A 21,735-nucleotide genomic window follows, 5' to 3' on the forward strand; every position below is an offset into this window, starting at 1 on the left:
ATTGGTCATCTAAGGTCTGGCTGGGCATTGCATGATTTGCAGTATCTAGGAAACAAGGACAGTTTATTTAAAGCTGATGGGAACTTTGTTCCTTCTTGTATCTCCTAAAAAAAAACATTTTGCAGAACTAGTAAGAGGTCTTTTAAAATTTTCTCTTTAAACCATTTTTTACCTGTCCTTTTCAAAGCTGAATAACTAAGCACTGGGATCTTGTACCAGCACACGAGAACAGAAAGTGAGACTGACCAAAGGTAGCAAGTGAATCTGACCTGCTGAATTTCACTGGCTAACTTCAGCGTATACAATGTAAACAAACAGCATACATGGTGGCATTCATATTCAATATATTTATTAAATCATTTTTTTCATATTTATTAATAACAAATTTTCAAGTAAGTAACAAATTGTTAATGTTAGATCTCCAGTTGACAGTAAATTTGGCTTTAAACACATAAGCCTAATAACTACAACACGATTAAGAATACCAGATTCAGAAGTTCGCAGGAAATCTATTACAATATTGCATGCAGTCCATCTGTTTTAGGCAACACACAGAAGTGATGAACCAGGTAGCCAAGGAAGTAATTAGAGTACAACTAACCCTCTCTGCAAGTACTGGGTATTGATGTTTTGGTTTATTAATTATATTTCTTCTTTATACACTTTCTCATAGGACTTTCTGCAAGACATTTCTAAATATTTGATCTTGTACTGTGTAATTAATTTTCAAAAAATATTTTATATTCACTAATTCGAAGAGGGGAACATTGCAAATCCACAAATAGATATTCAGGGAATGACTTTTATATCATAGCTTTGTCACATCTCTGTTTTTTCAGAACAACTGAAGCCAAAGCTCAGTATCTCTGAAAGCCAGACAGCACAATGTTTTTGTGCATCCACAATCCAGATCTGTAGACCTACATGTATCTATGGACAGGAGCCAACACATATTACAGAGGCTTCTGTTGTGGACTCTTAGCTATCACTAATACAGCTCTAGAGTTTCAGGTGATCAATGTGTCAAAATCAGTTCGCTCCTCGCACAGGAGAAAGCAATTTGGGCCTCACTGGTCTCTGTCCAACACAGTGGTTTGTGCCAGTGCAAAGCGAATGCAAAATAAGCACAGCAGTTATTTTTCTGAGCTGGTGGCATTCAGCACAGCTCTTAATGCTCGTTTGCAGAGGAAAGTCCTGTGACTGACTGTGGGTCTAAATGGAAAGTAGGAGGATGAAAGCTGGTCTAAACCACCAGAGCAAATAGCTTGCATGGCACTGAAACTGAGGAGGGTCTCTGTGCTTCTGTTAATTGATTTTGATTCCTGCGGGGAAAAAGAAAAAAAAAAAAAAAAAAAAACAGCTTGTGGACTGATTAGATTTACCTTTCCATGCCTTCCTCAAAACATTACCGACACTATCCTGGTCAGTTCTTATGATACCACCCTTGGTTTGTTAGCAAGGCCCTTCAGCAAGATGAGAATCTCCAGCCTTGTAGATATGAACCATTGTGCCTCCAGGTGGGTTTTTTCTTTGGGGCTGTCCTTGTGTCATTTTTGCTCTTTCAGTAGGGAGTTGCTGGGAAGAAACCAAGTAGCAGACTGAAGACAGACATGGAATAACCAGGTAATTGAATGTAAGGGACTGAAAAATTACATTCAGATTAAGGTTTAGTTCTTTAATCTCCAATCACTATAGAAACTGACCCTGTCTGACTGCTGGGATATCATTTCAGAAGCACCAGCAGGCATCAGCTATGCTGCCAGAAATGGTGAATGAAGGACAGGAGGTACCCTAGGAGTTTGTTACAGAGAGATACACAAGCTCAGGAGCACAGTTCTGGTTACTATGGTGAAAAATCTTTGCTGATATGACCTGGAAAAAATGTACCTTTTAATTCAACATCAGCTCTTGGGGAGGCCTTATAGCAACAACCATGAGTTTGTTTTGTCATTGCCATGCTCCTGAAATCTGATTCCCTTTACGTTCACATGGCACTTTAATTTCTTCTTGCATAGCATCAGAAGACATGGCTACATTACAGATGTCTCCCAGTATCCATGTGATATCGTTCAGTTTTGCAGTGCTCTCACAGTGAGGGAGTTATTGCTTTGACATGTATCAACAGATGTCTGGGGATAAGGCTCAGAATGATACTGGGCAAAGAGAGGAGAAAATACGAATTTTTTTATGTCACAGACAATTTCAAGTATTTTGCAAGGAGTTACTTTACAGCGTTTGGATGCCAGGCAGTTCGACACAGGCTGCAGATGGGCCTGTTTGGCCACCACTTGCAGCAAACCTTCTGGCTTCAGTGTTAGACAAGGAAGTTTTCAAGTTGTTTAACTCCCAGATTTGTAGAGTGCCTGTCCCTTGCATCTCGAAGCTTAGACCACATCCCCTGCAGTATGGGTGAGCTCAGCAGAGCATGCCCCATTAAGCCTGCTGCCATCTGTCCTTGCAGCCTCAAGTGACTCACAGACAAGCTGGACCAGGGCCCAGAGAAGATCCCGATGTCACATGCCCCATGGGCAATGGGAGTTGTAAGACAGCTGCCCTTTGGCCGCCTAAGCCTTGCGTGGGTGCACCCAAGCTCCCTGCATCTTCCTTCTGGCAGTCTGCGCTCATGGGCTGGGTGCCAGAGCTTCTCTTCCCATATAGTACCTACAGTCACTAGTCAGTAGAACTGTATGTAAATGTTAGCCACACTACTTCCTTGGGTGCCATACGGTGCAAAAGCACATGTGCTTTAATCAGTCCATTGAAAGGCAACCCTGCTCACACAGAGATAACTAATACGACATTTTATGTAGGGAAAAATAATTTTTTTTCTAGTAAGGGTAAAAGAAATGTCTTCCTATGAGGATGGTGAGACACTGGAACAGCTTTCCCAAATGTGGATGTGTATGTCCCATCATTTGAGATCGGGTTGGATGGGGCTTCAAGCAGCCTGATCTAGTGAAATATGTCTTTGCCTATAGAAGGGGGTTGGACTTAGATGATGTTTAAGGGTCCCTTCCAACTCAAACCATTCTATGATTCAATGAAATGTTGTTGTGGAAACACAGAATTTACTGTAACCCTCTTGAAGCATGAGCACTTTGCTGTCCTTATGGGCTGAGATCTAAAGCTCTGGAAGATGTGCTCTCACTCTGTCACACTGTCATTTCATATGCCTATCATATGACAGTGACACAGAAGAAATCTCCCTGTTACACATTTTATTCCTCATCAAGCTGATTTATATACTAAAGCATGCAATTTCAACCACACACTGAAATAGCATCACAGCCACTTATGTGAAGAGAAGGGCCTTGCCAAAAACACAGGGGGAAAAAAATAAACATGAGCCTTGGACAAAACTGTAAGATCAGAACCGCGTCAGAGGCTGCAAATGGAAAGAGATGCTAAAGGACACAGACTGTAAATCTTGGTTAAGGCTCTCCAAGAAGAGCCTGAAGAAAAAAGGTGCACCATCAGCTGGAGGATGATAAAAATCCAGGGAGATGGTCCTGGGAGAAACACTGCAACTGATATGATGAGACATGGGGCTGGGCTATGAGGTTTCTTCCCACAGGGTCTGACCACACACCACTCTACCACTACTACTCTGTCATAGTAAACAGCGCCAAAATCATCCCAAAGTTTTTACTTGGCTGACACCACAATATCCGAGTTCCTCTTTCACACTCTTTTCTCCCTTATTCCCTTGTTTGGTAGCTGCCACTGAAAACCACTGGAAAAAAAAAAAAAAAAAAAAAAAGTAAGACACACAGGTAGTTACCTTCAGAAAATAAATGACCTCCTAATGATTTCAGCAGATTATTGGGCTGTAGTCTTGTCAGGTTTGATGGGCTGAGCAAGAAAAGCAGAGGTACTTGAACTGAAGATGTCTAGGAAAACAGATGATGGATGACTGAGCATCTGACACTTCCCTCTGAATCAAGTCAGATTTGGTGCCTTGTCCAAATGGGAGGAGGAAGCACTTACAGCTTGAATTCCTGTCTTTCACATGAGAAGGAAAACTGGAGTCTCTGCTGCTTACAGGTAAGAAAGGAGCCCTGAAAATTGGGAAGTATGTTATCTTTCTCTGACTTACCTGCTATTATTTCAGTTGAACTTTGCCTCCTGGATTCACCAATCTTTACTTTTTTTTTTCTGCTATTAGACAGGTGACTGGTCACAGACCAGCGTCTGTGCTCTAGGGGCTCATACGGTGATGGGTAGGTACAGTTGCATGGCCACAAACCTCTTTTATACATGCAGTCAATTTAGTTCCATGCATAAAGAATAATTCAAGTAATTCGTGTATGCAAGCACAAAATTAGGCATGTACATTTGAAATATGCAATGAGGTAATGTATACTGAAAGACAGGAGAATAAGTTTAAAGCTGTCCTGGTTAAATAAGCTATTGCTCTCTGACAAATTTTAGCCATACCAGCAGTTGCCCAAGAGCAGAAAGAAACTGTATCCTTTCTGCCAAAGTAAGAAATAAAGCAGAACATTGAGCCTTGCTTGCAAATACAATGGCAGCTGCTTTTGCATATCTTTTAACCTTCACTGGCATGCTCTGACAAAAATGTCAGCAGTCATAACAACATTGCTTTTGCTATCATGGCAGGAATAAAAAATGCTGAGCTGCAAAGCTCACCATTTAAAAAAGGAGAAAAAAAGAGTTAGCCTGCAGTGCTTAACTGAAAACAGGACATCAGCTTGGTAGTACAGAAAGCAGGACAGGGGTCAGGAGTTTGCTAAGAGGATTTTCACAAATACATGTGATGTCAGTGCTTTCATGGCAAAATGACACCTGTTAATCAGGTAAATCTGGAAAGACTGGATAATATAGGAGATAAAGTTCTCCAAGACTGTTCCACTGGAAGCTGTGACACAGAAAGACCCAAATACCAATTCAGATAGTGACTGAGTAATCTCAGATCAGTGTTTAGGGCAGTACTGAATCTTAGGAAAGACCATCAGGAAGTTAGGACGCTAAGTCAGATGTGGACTTTGAAACCACAGAGTGAACTTGTCTAATATGTCAAATACCAAATACTATGAGCAAACTGGATTCAAACTGATTTGGACTGAATTTCGCAGCTAGTATTTATACCTCTAATTCATATCCATGCAACTTAAGTTTCAGGGAGGGGAGTTTTCTTTGCTTTCAAGGATGCAATGTCAGATACACTGCAACAAGGATCCTGTTAGTCCATGTGCTTATCTGGATTCTTTGTGGTTTACAATTTCAAATGCTATTAAGGATTCTGGATGGCTCTGTTTGGGGGGTTGCATTATGAAACAGCCTTTAAGGAACTTGGTTTACAGAACTGTCTAACACAAAGGCTTGTTATGGCACCATGGATTAAGTAACCAAAACCATTGTATCACTTTGAAACCGCAGGACCAAATCAATAATGCCAATCCGTTTGAGTGATAACTTCTCAGTGCTACTGTGAGCAAGAGTGTCCACTGGAATATTAGTCTTCAAAGTTAGCTAAGACCTCTGATGGGAACCAGAGGTGCAATGAAAACTGTGCAACGGCAGAAGTGTGGTGTGAGTACTAAATGGGTTATGTCATTGTTCTGGTATGCAGACTGTGTTTAATTGGTAGGAGGTAGGGGTATCAAGGCTAAAGTAAGTTAATTCTGTCCAAAAAGCATATGATGGAAATTAAATATAACCAGCATGGACCATAGAGTCTGAAGTGAGCTGGGATGCAAGGCCACCTTCATCTAGGTAACTGTATCAATAATATCTTACCAGGCCAAAATTACCTACATAATAGTGTCAGAAACACCAAATTTGGGTACACATGTAACAAATTTGGGACCAATGAGGAAAAATAATTAGAGATGGGTTATTTATCTGCGAAGAGTCTGGGGAGAGACCATGCTCCAGCATGTCACACAGTGTATCCCCCATCATGCAGCAAGCTGTGCTGCTGGGGAACAGACAGCATTAGTAAGGGGATGCTGGGAAACACCCCAGTGTTTGGGCCTGTTAGTATGTTGTGTGGGACACACATTCCCCCACAGAGGCCCACTGAACCTCTTATTGCCTTGCCCTCTCATGGAAGGCCTGTGCTGGGGACAGACGCAGTAGTGATAATGCTGCATGTGGGGAAAAGGCATGGAGCAGAAGAAACACTCCTCACCTTGAAACTTCTTCTCAATTAAGCAGAAAACCCTGCAGAAAATAATGGAGCATAGCTGGGCAACATCTTGGTTTTTATGCTCCAGAGATCACAGGGCACACTGCAAATGCTGTAAATAAAGCCTGACTGCCATGTGGCTTTGCATGTGTACAAGGCACTGCGGAGAGGGGAGCCAAAAAAGCCACCTCCCCCAAATTGGGTGGGACTTATCTAACATTTAAGGTCTGCAGATGCTCTGGCTCATAAATCCTGCTAGCATGTGCTGTACGTGCTCCCTATGGTACATAATTATGGCTTCTTCAATACCTCTTAGATTTATTACCTGTAAATTAACAAGGCAGAGGCTGGATTTCTGAAGCAAAGATTGCCGAATGGGAAGACCCTTCCTTGAAGAGAAAAAACTATAAGGCTGGACAAGGGATGAGCATCTCTCCTAGGAGGCAGGATGAAATGAGTGCTGCATCTTTCTGCAGACTCCCTTCAGTTTTCACCTTCACCAGCCAAGACCAAACTGTTCACAGTTTACCTGGCCTTTGCAGCTTTTGCTGGCAAAGCATGAAGCCAAAGTATTTTACAGATACCAGTTGAACCTTTCACTCATTACTTCAACGGAAGTAACTTGAGGGAGATGGAAGACTGTCTACTGATGGATGTAAATAAAAATTTGCTCCACAAAATTCTAGGACCTTCCAGAAAGTGCTCTGTATCCTGCCTGCTCTGTTACATATTGGGCTGATGCAGAGGAGGTGGGTGTTATAACTGATTTTGCCTGGCTCAGTCTGTGCATGAGAAATCTGGGGACTCTTTCTATACTGGCTGGTAGTTTTGCCGAGAGAGAAACTGCAACACTCAGACTGTTCACTTAGAAAGGGGTACAGAAGTTTGAAGAAGCTGGAGGTATCAAAAATTAGACTTCTTAAAATTGTTCTGTATGTGTGGTGAAGTAATTAAAGATCAAAGGGGTATCTACCAGAAAATATTAGTTTAAAATATTTACATCCTATTTTCCCCCTTGTATTTAGCGATGGCTAATATCTAGGAAGCATATGATACCCACATGATAAACAAAGTCCCAGTTGGTGTCATTAAAAAAAGCCTGCAAGGCATCTGTTAAACAAAAGCCCAGTGAAATCATGTTGCTTTATGACAGAAGGAAAGTCTTGTGAGATTTGGCATAACAGAGATGGAAGTTAAAACAGAAAGTGCCCTAATAAAACAATCAATACTGAAAGCAATTTAAGAAGGGTAAAACGTAAAGTTCATGTTTCTCAAAATCCAGTGGCTGGAATTAAAGAAATTTCCTTAATAACATGGAATCACAGAATGGTTGGGGTTGGAAGGGACGTCTGGAGTTCATCTGGTCCAACTCCCTACTCAAGCAGGGCCACCAAGGGCCATGTCCATATGATTTTTTAATATCTCCAAGGATGGAAATCATCCAGATGATTAATACAGATGTTAAATGGGACTGGATCTGGTATTGACCCCTAGGGTACACTGCTAGTTATGGGCCTCCAACTAGACTTCATGATGCTGATCACCATGCTCTGGGCCTGGCCATTCAGTCAGTTTTCAATCCACACCACTGACTGCTTACCCAGCCCGTACATCTACGGCGTGTCTATGAGGAGCTTATGAGGTAGTGTCAAAGGCCTTACTGAAGTCTAGGTAGACAATATGCACTGCTCTCCCCTTGTCTTCCAGGCCAGTCATTTCATCATACAAGTTTATCAAGGTGGTCAAGCATGACTTCCCCTTGACGAAGCCATGCTGACTACTCCTGATGAATTTCTTGTCCTTATTGTGCCTGAAAATGGTTTCCAGGATTAGCTGCTCCATCACATTGCCAGGGACTGAGGTGAGGCTGACCAGCCTGTAATTGCCTGGGCCTTCCCCCTTGCCCTTCATGAAGATGGGAGTGGATTTGCTTTCCTCCAGCCTTCGGGCACTACTCTCAGTTACCATGATTGATCTAAGATTATTGAGGGTGGTCTTGCAATGACATCTGCCAGCTTATTCAGCACTCCCGGGTTCATCTCATCAGGACCCATGGACATATGGTCCAGTTTGCCTAAGTATTGCCTGACCTGATCCTCTTCCACCAAGAGTGCATCTTCCTTGCTCCAGCCTTTTCCCCTGGTCTCTGGGACCTGGGATTCCTGAAGGTCTGTCTTGCTAGTAAAGACTGAGGCAATTAGACATTCGGTATTTGAGCCTTTTCCAGGTCCCGTGTAACCAGGACCCTTGTCTCACTGAGCAATGGGCCCGTGTTTTCCCTAGTCTTCCTTTTGTCTCCTGTGTACTTACAGAAGCCCTTCTTGCTGTCTTTCACATCCCTGGCTAGATTCTTTCCATTTGGGCTTTATCTTTCCTAACTTTGTCCCTGGATGCTCAGATAGTATTTCTGTATTCCTCTCATGTTATCTATCCTTGCTTCCAACCTCTCTGTATGCTTTCTTTTTGTGTTTGAGTTTCACTAGGAGCATTTTGTTTATCCACACAGGTCTCTTGGCATTTCTGCTTGACTTCATATTCATTGGGATGGAACACTCTTGAGCTTGGAGGAGGTGATCCTTGAATACATTAACCAGCTTTCTTGGGCCCCCCTTCCCTCCAGGGCCAACACAATGGAGTAATGTTTATTAACATTTCCAAATCACAAAAGGCTAGAATGACTTTAGGGCCAAGAATCAGCAGAAAGTGCTTCAATGGGAATCTTTTCAGGCTAAATCCCAGAAGTCCAAGAATGGTAACAGTGCTTTGCTTTGAAATTCTCAAAGAGTGGTTCCTGATCGGGGGCTCACTTAGTCCCAGGTACATGTATGAACAACTTACAAAATCCCAGCCCAGAAATTTTTCTAATGCTGATATGCACTTAGAGCCGTGCCATATTACTGTACCAGTGAACCAGCTGCTTATGTTTCAGCAAAGAGTTCAAACCAAGTACTTCTAGGTACTTCCTCACTTTTGTTCCTCAGGGCTCACAACGTAGAGCACAGCCTCCCAAGGAGCAGGAAAAAACACACCTTCACAAACACTGATGCCTGTGGCTCACGCATGTGCCAAGTATCATCCACTTCCTATTCACTAAAGAAGCAGAGAGGATAGCAAACAACTGCTAAGTACTTAAGAAAACTTGTGGGTTTTTTTCAAGACAGTTATTCTGTGTCCTTTCCATTAGAGGATGTCAACAGAGCAATGAATTACTGGTCTACTTTCTCTGCTGGTGTGTTTCTCTGGCTTCAATAGAATGACAGCAGCAAACCGATGGACTGCTAGGCTCAAATCACTATTGGCCCCACAGAATAAGGTGGACAGTTCATTTCTGCAGTATCACATTCTTCTCTAGGTCAGTAGGAATGGTAAGGGGAGGAAATAAAGGAATCTTTCCTGTAACGTGTGCATGCTTACCCTCTTTTCTTAATGCTGGTGAAGTGCCACTCAACTTTGTCAGGCCAGCAGCTTTACAAATAGTTTCCAGAATGGGTCACCTCATTCTCTAGATAATGGTGTAATGTAACAATATGATGAAAAGTAATGCACTTTGATTTTCAAAGTGCTCTGTCTCCTGTGAGCAACCAGGACCTACATTAAGGTTCCTCCACTGAAAGTAAAATCACTAGTATCAGTGATTAAAAATACAGATTCATTCTCTGTCTGACACCCACCAAGCAAACATTATAGCTATTGCAAATGAAACCACCAGTATTACTAAGTTCTGATGCTGGAATGGCAAAATTGCAAGCTCTACTCACTAATTAAAAAAAGTCCTTTTGTTGCCCCAAAAGGCCCTGTCTGGGGCCATCTCCAGATTCGGTAGCTAAGGAAAGTAGAGGCAAGACTCCCACAGATACTGACACTAACCAAATAGGGACTGGGAATATGTGAGTGACCATTTCACAAGGCAAAGACGACATCCAAATGTCACAAACAACTTTCCCACAAGCAGAGCAAAAGCACTGTGCAACAGGGTTGGCACATTTCAAGGGACAGGGAAGGAAGGAGAACAGCAGAACACATGTGGTACAAGGTAATGGCTCTGGAGTATGCAGGTAGCACTGTTTCTCTGGGGAAACAGGTGAGAAAAGACCAGGTATTGGGGTAATAACAAGGAAGGGATGCTCTGAAGGAATTAATACCCAGTCATAAGAAGCAATGAAAATGAATAACATTCCATATTCTCTAAAATAATGGAGGAAATGTATTGCTCTTCCATACTTTCAGGGAATGTTTACCCTGTAACAGTCTTGGTACCAAAAGACCGATGGGGGTCTATGGGGTTGGACCGTATGTCTTCCCGACTTTCATTTTTTGGGATGAAGGCTCTGCTGGTAGCACTAAAAGAAAGAGTGCCCCATGCTTCCAATGCCATGTAGGAAAGGGCAAGAGTGGTTTTTCCTGTTAATCTTTGTCTGGTTTAAAGACTCATCACCTTGTTTTTCAGTCTTCTGGAGCAATGGCAGGTATGCAGTCTGGCATGTTAGGGAAGAAATGCTGGAACCTGGGCAGGTCTGTCTTCCCAGACTTCTCCTTGGTGAATTGCTTGTACCTGCAAGTTAGTGGCAGAAGATAAAGGAGCCCACTCAGATGGGAATTCCCAGCTTAGCTATCTGCTCTGTTCAGCTTGAAAAAAAAAGAAAAAAAAGCAGCTGAGCATAATTAATGTTTGTGCTGTAATTTTTTCCTTAGTATCCAATTATAATCTCTGCACATAGTGTGGAAGCTGCTAAACGTAACAGGACTGTCTCTGCTAGGGACTGAGACCATGAACAATGCACACAGGTAACAATCTTCTGTCCTGGAGCCACCTCCACTCTTTATTGCCATGGCTATCCACATGGCAAGGACAGTTGACCTGCAAATAATACAGCTAATGCATTGCCAACATTTTCAGTACAGTGCAATGTAACAAGCCAGACTGATCTAAATTTGCCAGCACCACATTTTCCAATTCAGGTTGATATGCCTCAAACTGAGAAAGGGCTGGTACATTAGTTCACACTAAGACCATAAGCCAAAGATTTTACTTGCCACTTGTACACGTTAATGAAATTATGGCATTGTTGTAAGATTAGAAGTTAGGCTCAAGCAGCTAGGCTAAAACTCATCATGCCTCATGCTGTTTTACAGAGTGCCATAAGCCCCTTCTCTGACTGCCGCTTCAGCCCCAGAGAGCGCTGTGCTTCTGAACAACCTGTAGGGATTCCTGCATGAATTTGGTTAAATGGCTTGGGTGTGATTCTTTAAGTGTGATAGGCTCTGTTCAATGTATATAGCAAGAACGCAAAGCTCTCTGCATCTACACCCTTTTTTTTTTCACATCACTGTGTTTGCTACAGTATCTTCTTTCTTACCTTCTGGAAGAAAAATGTAATTATTGTGGGAGGAAATTACATGCAACACTGATTAGATGGCAGCTCAAATCAGCACCTGGCCAAGATAAAACAGAGACAAAAACAAAGAGCTTTTGAGAACCTGTGACCATTGGGTGCAGAATTTGGAAAGGCACTCTTACGATGAATAACAGAACAGGAAAATTGAGTAGGGCCTAAAATTTTTCTCCCTTTTTCTTTCCAGTGACTGGGTCTAGTTCCCTATCTCTGTTTCACCAGCACAATAGCTTCTGTGCTACTCCTGCCATTTTCCATCCTCTGGCATCTGTCCCAGTCCACAGAGGGGAACCAGGAAGGAAATGTGCTAATTCCAAATCGATGATATTCTGTGGCATTTGCCAGAAAAGACCAAATGCAGTATATCTGAGACGGACTCTCCTTTTATTATTTGCTTTGGCTTACAAATGAGACACTATTTTATTGTTTTGTAAACTGATTACACTTGTTCAAGCATTTCACAGTACCAAAAGCAAGGAAACTGCCAAGTGACACAAGGTCCACCAGGACCCCCAGGTTCTTTGCTGCGGAGCTGCTTTCCAGCTGGGTGACCCCCACCATATATTGGTGCCTGGGGCTGTTCTGCCCCAGGGGCAGGGCGCTGTGCTTCCCCTTTTTGAACTTCATGAGGCTCCTGTTCATGAGGCTCATTTCTCCAGCCTGCTGCTGCCCTTCCTGATGGCAGCGTGACCCTCTGACATATCAGCCATTCCTCACAGTTTCACGTCATCTGCAGACTTGCTGTTTGCCTCACTGGGCACCTGGCACCCTGATGACTAGCTCTGTTTCCACCTACAACACCACAGCAAATATCATTAATTTCTCACTCTATTTCATCACAACCTCATTTTTCAAAGGCTTTTCATCCAGTCAAGTCCAAATTCTACAAAATCAGCACAGACTACTTAGAACGATATAGCACTTCCCATGCTGATGCATCCACTACTAACTGACCTGCCTTACATTTACCAAGGTAGGGGGAGAGTGTTTCCAAAATTTCCAGATATAGGAAGTTTGCAGCTCAGAGGATGGGGGCCTAGTCCAGCCACAGCTCCCAGCAGGGAACATGTCTGGGCCCCACAGCTGATCTGAACTACACCTTGCTGTGTATGCCTGTACACTTCCTTATTCTGTGAATTGCTGTGACTGATGTTGATTTCCAGCGGTCTTCAGAGAACCAGAACGAAATCCTTGACATTTTTTCCCCCCTTGGTGAGGCATAGCTGCCTCAAGAAGAGTGTGTGCACAACAAATGGACCATGTGAAATCTACTTTTTTTACCCAGCAGTGCCACCTCCTGCTCCTTTCCCCTCACTGCAACTGGGCTGACAAAGGAGCCTCCCTCATTACCCCGTGCCCAGTCCAGCATCGCTCCAAGCCTCTGGCCATGATGGAGTCCTGTGCACAGGAGTACCCACTGGCTCTTCCCTCCCACAGCAACCCTGCACACACGGGAGTGGGGAACAAGGCTGCATCCCTTGGCAGAGCGATGAGGGTGGCCTGGGGCAGAGCTCGCCCCTGCCGCGCTGGGCCCTGCAGCCCAGCTGCTCCTCTTGCCCTCCTGCCGTGCCACCGCGGGGGCACTTGCCCTGCGGGAGCTGACCGGCTGCACTGCAGGCACCCCGGGCAGCAGGCACCGGCTGGGGAGCCCACGGCACCAGTGCTGCAGCGGCACCACCAGCGAGCGTCTGGTCCTCAGGTGTCATGATGCGCTTGAGAAGGGAGCAACATACAAACGCAGTGATGTCGGCCTGACTTGCACCCTGCTGGTGTTCAGGCAGAACAAATTCTACCTGTGCTCTTGAGACATCTAACAAGCCTAAGGGCCCCTCTGGGATTTCAGACCCGGGAATTCCCATTCCCAGTGAGCTGGTAAGGCCCGTACGGCCAGTCACTACGCAAGCCCAGGACGTGCCCAGCGACCACCCCGCGGTGCAGAGGTGCGGGCGGGAGCCGCACTCTCCACAGCCGGGGGTGAGGGCGGGTGCGTGCCCGGGGGGGCAGCGATCGCCCCGTTTTGCCCGCCCGGGGGGGGCCGGAGGGGCCGCGGGGGGGGCGGTGGCTCCGCCCGCCTTGCCCGGCAGGGGGCAGCAGCGCCCCGCCGCTGTGCCTCGCGCCGCGCCACGCGCGGGACCTCGCGCGGGACCGGGGGAGAAACACGCGGGCAAATTCCGTCACTCGTGCGGGTGCGGGTGCGATCTCTGCGCTGTCCCAGCTACGGCTGCCCGCCGAGGATGGCAAGCAGAGCAAGGGCCGGACTCGCGAAGCTGGGTGCTTTCCTGCAAGCTGGGAGCCCGCGAAGGAGCGTGCCCCAAACCCGAGCATGCTGGAGGTCTGCCACAGAAAGAAATCCTCTCCGAGGAAGCAGAAATTACGAAGGGAGAAAAATACCGCATTTCCCTGTTGTCACTTTAGTGTCTACAGAAGTATTGCTGAGCTTATAATCATGATTTTTAACTAGAGGCAAGTTTGCAAGTTGGGTGTGCTGGAAATCCCCTTCTAGCAGGCACAAACCAAACTGCGTGGGTAGATGACACTTCCTCCCCCTGTGAGCAGCCTTTAGACCAGCAGACCTCTTGAGGACTTGCTGGGGAAATTCCCTCTAGCTCCTCTGAAGTGATCAAGTACAGCATCTAAGACTACTCAAAATCCAAAGCCTTCTTCGACCAAACATGAGACACACATCACTGTCATTTCTGGGGAGATGACTTTCAGAGGGTATACTTCATTTTTTAATCTATGCCCTGAAGATCATCAGGAACAATGCCAGCATATATTGAATTCACAGCATTCTTGTGTCATGTGACACCTCTTTGTTTTTTCTGTTAGCTTAGAGCTTCCATCTTTCAACTGGGCGATATAGAACCCTTTTAACTGTTGACAAAAAACAATTTTATTTCTTTGAAGAACAAAAAATTAAAGGATTGGAATATAGCTGCCCAGGGTACGTCTATACGACAGACCTCTGGAAACAGGCAAGCTCCACAGCTCTTTCTGGCATGACTAATCTTCAGCAGAAAGACACTATTATTGCACACAACAGGTATTATGAAGACACACACACAAAATGAAAAAAAAAAAAATAAATAAAAAAGGGTCAGACCAGAACTGCACATACTGGCAACTTCCAGGAAGAGTGCACACTCAAATTAGGACTGAATCTTATGTTTCATATCTACTGTCTGGGCTAGAATTTCATATTGGTCCTTTATTGCTTACTAAAGAACTGTCCCCTGGACTTGGAGTGGATCCAAGTAATATTTCTTGTAAAAACCTAAGCTATTATCTGATCTTTAGCCATTCTGGTCATTTCCAATATTTTTACTTCACACTGCTACTACACTTTTGCTTGGTTTTGCATTTTTAACTCAAAGTTTGTTGTGTCAAACTCCTGTCTGAGAATCGAGAGAAATGGCTTGATTTTTCAGTTGCACAAAATGGGAAGAATGCCTGAACTGAGGAGGTGGTGCACTAATGACACCTTTGAGAGCAGGTGACTCACTGGGTGGGTAGAGGGTGGGGCACACAGCACAGCTGTTTCATAGCAGAGGTTACGGGGTTCCACATGGGCCAGATCTTCAGGTGGAATGTGTCACAGCATCTGGCTCAGACTGGTTAATCAAGAGGTGTTCCTCTCTAAGGCAGGGGAGTGGGTAGGCACTGTTGGTGCTTCTGTCCCTAGAGTTCATACTGCTCCTCTGGTGGAGTACTCAACTACATCATGACCACTGACAATTAATCAAATGTCAACACACAACTCATTAGTCTGAACTCTTGTAAACATATCCAACAGCAGTGCATCGTTCAGTGACTGTTCATCCTTGTCTGGGACCACAGGGACTTCATTGCCTCTCTGCAATGTCTTGTTAGCAGCTGCTCCTGCTGTCTAAAATTTTTTCCTGCCTCACATTTCATGCTTGTGTAAAAGCTATATAAGAAGCTAAGCTTGTAACACTGAATTACAGGCACAGAGAAGGGTGGGTTAGTAAAATCGGGGTTTTATTCAAACCAACTTAGTGCTAAAATGGATTCAGGAAACATGGAGAGATTGAGGTCGATTAGAAATCAATAAACAAACCTGGCTGTTATTAATCCACAAATACATATCTGCATCATTTTTTCCACATGAAGTTCTTCGCAAACTTCAGCTGAAATACCTAAGAACTTTTTATCCACTAAAATGCAGCTACCACTGGGATACCGCTGAAATGTGGAAACTGCAGGCCGTTGAGTTATTCAGGCCACATGAGCTGGTTCAGGGAACAGACTGTGAAGTACAGACTTGTATAGAGCATATTCTCTTAGTTTTCAAGAGACTGCTGGGTGTAGGCTCTGCTTTGGCTGTACTGTGTGAGCTGAATATTCACAGTCTGCCTAGAAGCACAAATCAGTCTGGGAAAAAAATGCAAGAATCCAGGAAGTCCCTGTTTTCTGCCCCCCCCCCCCCTTTTTTTTTTTTTGTTTCTGTCTTTCATTTTAACTGTGTGTATGAGAGAGAACAAGGGAATGAGACTGGCCTGAGAACAGCATTATGCACACCGTGGATACACTGAGGTGTAGAGTGTCCATGAACTGAAAGATGGTCTGAGGTGAGCAACTGATGCTAGACTTGGTGATGAATTCAGGTTATAGAATTCAGATCTGGATGGAAACATCTGAATTTGGGATATTTTAATACAGAATTAAAATTACATTCTACAGATAGGAATGAGGTCACGGTACCTTGCTCTAACTCAGTTTTCTGTGTTTATAAGCAGCAATAACAAAATTTGCTTTTGTAAAAGACAAGATCCTCATATAAGGACTTTAGAGAAGCACCAGTGGTTGTCCCAACAGGATGAAAAAGGGCTGTGACAGTTCCATTTCTACGCTAAATAAATAAGTGCTCAGAATCCTCCTTTTAAAAACTGTCCACCACATTTTCAGCCTCACTCAGTTTACATCACCTAGGGATGCACCAAGGTTTAGAGCACTTAATGGGCTTCTGTTCAGACTGCTACACAAAGGCTATGCAATATTACGTAGTTCAATCCCAGTGCATCAACCTGAAATTACCCTTGACAAACTCCAGTTAATTAACCAGTGTGGAATTAAGCCTGCAGTAAAATAGCACCATAAGAACAGAGGATGAGAACAATGTATCAGGTCAAGCTCAATTCTTGACTCACAGGTAAGTCATGTAATATAAATCCACTTGCAATCTTTTTAAAGTATACCTTAAAATTTTTGTTCTATGTTTAGTAGAAGTACTTCACTAGCATAGGAAGACTAGTCGTTTGTAATTCAGCTAAGAGAACTTCTTGTAGTTTTGTTTAAATTTATTTAAAAGGCTACCATAAATCTGAATAAAGTAAGGTAGACTGCTAGAGATCGAGAAGTTCTGTTGGTGCTGCAAGGCCAGGCAGAGATGAGCTTTTGTCATACCCTGCACAAGCAGAGGTCCACAGAAGTCTGTCATGTAGACTGACTGCATCAGACTCCAATTCCTTCTTCAGTACTTGGGTGCAAGTCTAGTCAAAGTGGATCAAATTCAACTGCAAAGTCTACATAGCTGGAAGGAAGATCAGGCCCTGTGGAGCCAATTCAGTTGTGCTGTGTAAAGGACTGTGAAGTGAGACAGGCAGTGAACTCGCAGGGTCATGCACTGTGTGCTAGAAGCCTGCACATGTTTATCTGCCCTGAAGCACATACAAGTAATGGGTATCTCAGTGGGAGAGGAACAAACTACAGAAAAAGCATGTCCTATCTGAACAGCCAGCACAGTACATACCTTAGCCTCTTTGGATAACTCACTTGCCTGCCCATACCTTATCCTTTCCCCCACGACCAGTGTAGCTCACCACACCTTATGCACTATCACCCGAAGGGGGCCCAAGACCAAGTCTAAATGGAAAGCATTCAACAGAAATTATCTGTACACATCGACACAAATGGGTCAATAAGAATCGTTACAGTACAGCAACTCCCATCACTTTTAAGCTTTGCTGGTGTATGGCCTGATTTTAAATTCTCATGTCATTGAGCTGATGCTCAATGCCCCTAACGCAAAGCAGCTAGATCCTTGCACATTCTGTTTATTATTTGCTCATGGCAGATGAATCGCAGCCTCTGAATTGCTTAGACGTGGCTTATAAACAGCACAAGTTTGACGAAGTGGGAAATCAAGTCATGTAACTTACTGTTAAGAGTAGATTTTTCCATTCTAAAAAAATGGGTTCAAAGTACCCCATCCAAGCAGTCAAAACATGAAGAGGCTGCCTGAAACTCTAGGAGGCATAACATTTTAAATACTAGGTAATTAAGTTGCTTTTCATTACTCAGGCAATCCTTACTTATCAATGTGTTACTCCCAGGCTCTCTTATTGTTCACTGTCACTGTTTGCTGTCTAACATTATCCTGTACTCCTCCAGTAAACCTCCTGCAAATTCAGTATTTCCCCCACTTTTCAAATATTTGCATTATGCAAATTAGAAAGGGTACTTTATTTGGCATTTTCTCTTTGAATCTCAATCCACTTTCTGCTTAGACCCAAATTCCTTTCCATATGATCCTTTTGACCATAGGAAGAAAACTGGAAGGTGAACACAGTAACTGGAAATGTAACAGCAAGAGACTAGCCTATTGGGGCGACTAGAATGTGATTTTAATTCTGATACATGTCCAGCTTATATAGACAGGGAAAATCATGAGTCCTAACAGCTCTGTAAGCTGCATTACTGTTATTAAAGTGACAGAATGACCCTATGTTACACGTTACATGCAAGAATCATCAGCTTGTAATGGGCATGGCATTGTAACAACATTTACAGAACCTGAATCAAAGATGAAGGCCCACTTTATGCAGGAAGTAAGAAAAAGGAATCAACAGTCCCGTTTCACTTTATATTCTATGGTTGAATTTATAAGAAGGACGTTTTACCCTAGATTTGTAGTATAACTATGGAGTAGATGTAAGGAAACATCATGAAAATTGTTCAAGTAATACAGCAAAACACAAAACAGGACAAAAGCACTTTCCAACTAGAATTCTGCCCCCACCATATGATGGAATAGGGTTTTGACCTAGTCATAACAAATACTCACTGGATAAATTTAAGTGCAAACCAAACTGGCTTGAACCTTAATAAACCTTGTTTCTACATTCAAGTGTAGTAATATCTTGCCTGTTGCTTTATCTGAGTTAAGCTTGACTCTGGGAAAACCAGATCCTCCAGTGCGTTTTGTTTCCTGTTTTCTTATGCGTTTACAGTTCTAGGGCAGATCCAAATATTTCTTAGTCTCCAGGTGTGTAAGTGTGCTAAAAACTGAAGTTGGTGGGAGGTTCAGCAGTTATCTAATATAAACTCTCACGGGGATGTAGTTATACTAGATCTAACAGAAATTTATAGCAAACATAGTTGCTTTCTCTAGAACCACATCTAAACAAGAAATGAGATTTGTATCACCAAAGTAGTATAAAAAGAAGAAACCACACCCCTGGGAAACCTAAGAAGCCCCAAAGAAAACTCGCACCCTTGTTTGACAATTTTTGATTTACCGATATTTGTGCATTAACACACACACATCTGGTCTCATTTGTCAGACAGGTTCAGAAATTATTTCCGATTAGCACATGTCTAACTCTCTGGGTAAATTGGTGACAGGGCACCCCTCTGTTTTGCAACTGCAGCTTTAAAATTGTCTTACTGCTCAGATCTCTTCCCATCCCTAAGCAGCATGCTTTATAATAGGAGAAGGCAGGAAAAGGGTAAAAAAGTAAAAGCTTTACTGAGTCACTGTCAGGAAGCAGCGAGGGCTGGCTGCTTACCAAAGGATGGAGAGCCAGGAGCCAAACAGCAGTACAGTTAGCAGGACAGAGGCCTCCAAAGGCCAGGGCCCACCCCACAGCACCTGAACAACACGAACAGCAGAGGCCCAGCAGCTGTGGCCACGTCCCACCAGGAGTCCAGATCACTAGAGAGATTTGTAGTGATGAGGCAGGTCTGAGGTCCAGCTGGGAAGTCTACTCCACAAGTCACGGCCAGGTCCACGGTCACAGAGCAGGCTGAGAAGCCAGTCAGATCAGGGTCTGGATCAAGAGGGCCTGTGGCCAACTGGACACGGGTGTAACTGAACGGAAGGCCCGCGGCTGCCTGAAGAGCCCCTAGGGAGGGGGTCTGGGCGGAGGGCCCGGGCCAGGGTCAGGCTGCTCAGGGCCCTGACGGCCTATTCATGCCTGCAGGGCCCTGACAAGAGGAAAAGGCTAGTCACAAATCATTGAAGAAACATTTTAACTTCTGGTGAGGGAGGACACTAGAGTCAGCCCAATAATCAAAGAAAAGATGAGAAAAAAGCTGAAACAATAGCTGTAAGAAAGAAGAGAAAGAAGAAAGTAAGTGGGATAAAGGAGAGACATAGCAGCGCTGGGCCAAGCTGCTGGGTTAGCCTGGTACTACAGCTGGAAGATCAGGAGAACGGAGGAAGGCTTGGGAGACTAGCTGGCAGCAGAGGAGTTCTTAGATTTGCATCAGGGCCTGCTCCCAGATTTGGATTCCAGGCGGTTCTCAGAGGACAGAAAGAACCGAAGCAGGAAGGACACCACGACCTGCTCAGAACGAGCTCCAGTAGGAACTGGTTGTGGAGGAGTGAGCAGCAGTTCTGACCGTGCCATGCATGCGTTAATTCTTAACTACTTCACCTCAAGCAGCCCAGCACACATGCCACTTTATCAGGCTTTGGATGTACTCTGCAGTGTAGGCTGGCATGTGCAAATGTCTCACAAGCCTTGCTCAAGATCCTGTAGGAGCTCACTGATAGAGTGGATTAATGTCAAACAGTAATCCGCATCAGTCAAAATCCCTCTTTGCTACTTACATACTGAGCTGATAGAAAGAAACAATTATACTGAAGAAGAGTTATTTTATTTGATGACACTTGATCTCCCCCAGCACAAATAGAAATTATACATTTTATGGCTGCTTTTGGCTTGTATCTGTGTTTGCGTTTTCTCATTTCTTATTACATACATGGATCTAGAACAAAAGGCCTGAGGAACCTAAATTCCTCACGATGTCCCATTAAATAGGTAATCTTACACTACTCAATCTTTAAATTTGCAACCTCGTCATTATTGTTGTCTTTCCTTCCAGCATTTCTCCCGAACTGCTCCCTGTACAGTGGGCTCCTTCTTGTAAGAACATTCAATTTTGTTCTCACAAAGGTTCTTACCAATAAATTGAGCTGGGGGAATATACATGGGCTCTGTACTTCTTTTGTGAAGCTTGAAAGCACCGAGGTTTTTTTTGAGAAATGCAACTGACTACACTGTGCTGGCTTATTTGAATCCATTGTGTATCCACAGACTTAATTTTCTGCATGCATCCTCAATGAGTTTGAGGCAAGTTTCACTGACATTGAACTGGCAAGTTTTACTTACACTGAAAAATGGAAACACGTTTTTTCTTCTCCCAGTGTATGAGAACTGGGAGTTTAGCACTCTTGTTGCAAAGAGACTCATTATGCCACCAAACTATTCTTCCCAAGCTGTCTGTCTGAATATTGATCCCCTGTTCCTGAGTAAGTAAACCCTGTGGTTGATCATAATTATTCTGGGACATCTCATTCCAGAGACTGGATCAATAGTGTCTTTCATGGCCTCCTGCTGTGTGTTCCTGTCATGCCTCGGCACCTCTGCATCACTTGCTGTTCATCAGGAGCCCAATGAAATGATTTGCCATGGTGGTGAGAATGCTGTCAGCTGCTTTACACTCATTTAGGTCTCAGCCAGGACATGACATGAAGCCTTGGATGTACAGCATTTGTAATGAATGTCAGTATTAACTTCACACTGTCCCACACACTGAGGCTGGAAGATTTCCCCTCTATGTCACATCAAGTCAGGCATAATGCCTATAGGATGCTTGTCATGAAGCTGCCTTTGAGCAGAAACAGGGATAGATATCCAAGTTCTCCTTTTCATCCAGGGGCTGAGTAAACCTGTCAGGGAGCAGTGAGGCCAGAGGCTCACTGAGGGATGGAGAACCAGGAGGTGAGTGGCAACAAGGCCAGCAGGGCAGGAGCCTTTCTGACCAAGGATCACACTTCAGTACCCAAGTGCAGCAACCAGGGCAGGACTGAGTAGGTCCCACTAGGCCAGAAGCTGATCTCAATCACACCAATACCAGGTTGTAAGACCTACTGGCTGGATGTGC

General features: G+C 44.0%; 1 protein-coding gene across 11 annotated transcripts in view; it reads right to left on the reverse strand.

Annotated features, from left to right (window-relative positions):
* TMCC1 (transmembrane and coiled-coil domain family 1) overlaps nt 1-21,735 on the reverse strand; it is a 190,279-nt gene that overhangs the window by 119,010 nt on the left and 49,534 nt on the right. Inside the window, exons 5-8 of one of the 11 annotated variants that reach the window (XR_004406393.2) lie at nt 11,509-11,584; nt 10,587-10,703; nt 3,782-3,890; nt 335-1,322 (exon numbers count right to left, since the gene is read on the reverse strand). The exons of 2 other annotated variants lie outside the window; for them this stretch is intronic. The gene's annotated coding sequence lies outside the window, so the exon portion shown is untranslated. Of the gene's footprint in view, nt 1-334; nt 3,891-10,586; nt 10,778-11,508; nt 11,585-21,735 lie in introns of those variants that run through there. 8 more of the 11 variants (XR_004406394.2, XR_004406390.2, XR_006165948.1 and 5 more) reach the window with 8 other exon arrangements.

The sequence above is a fragment of the Tyto alba genome, unplaced genomic scaffold (genome assembly GCF_018691265.1).
Source record: "Tyto alba isolate M040663 unplaced genomic scaffold, T.alba_DEE_v4.0 Super-Scaffold_3, whole genome shotgun sequence".
Taxonomy (NCBI): Eukaryota; Metazoa; Chordata; class Aves; order Strigiformes; family Tytonidae; genus Tyto; species Tyto alba.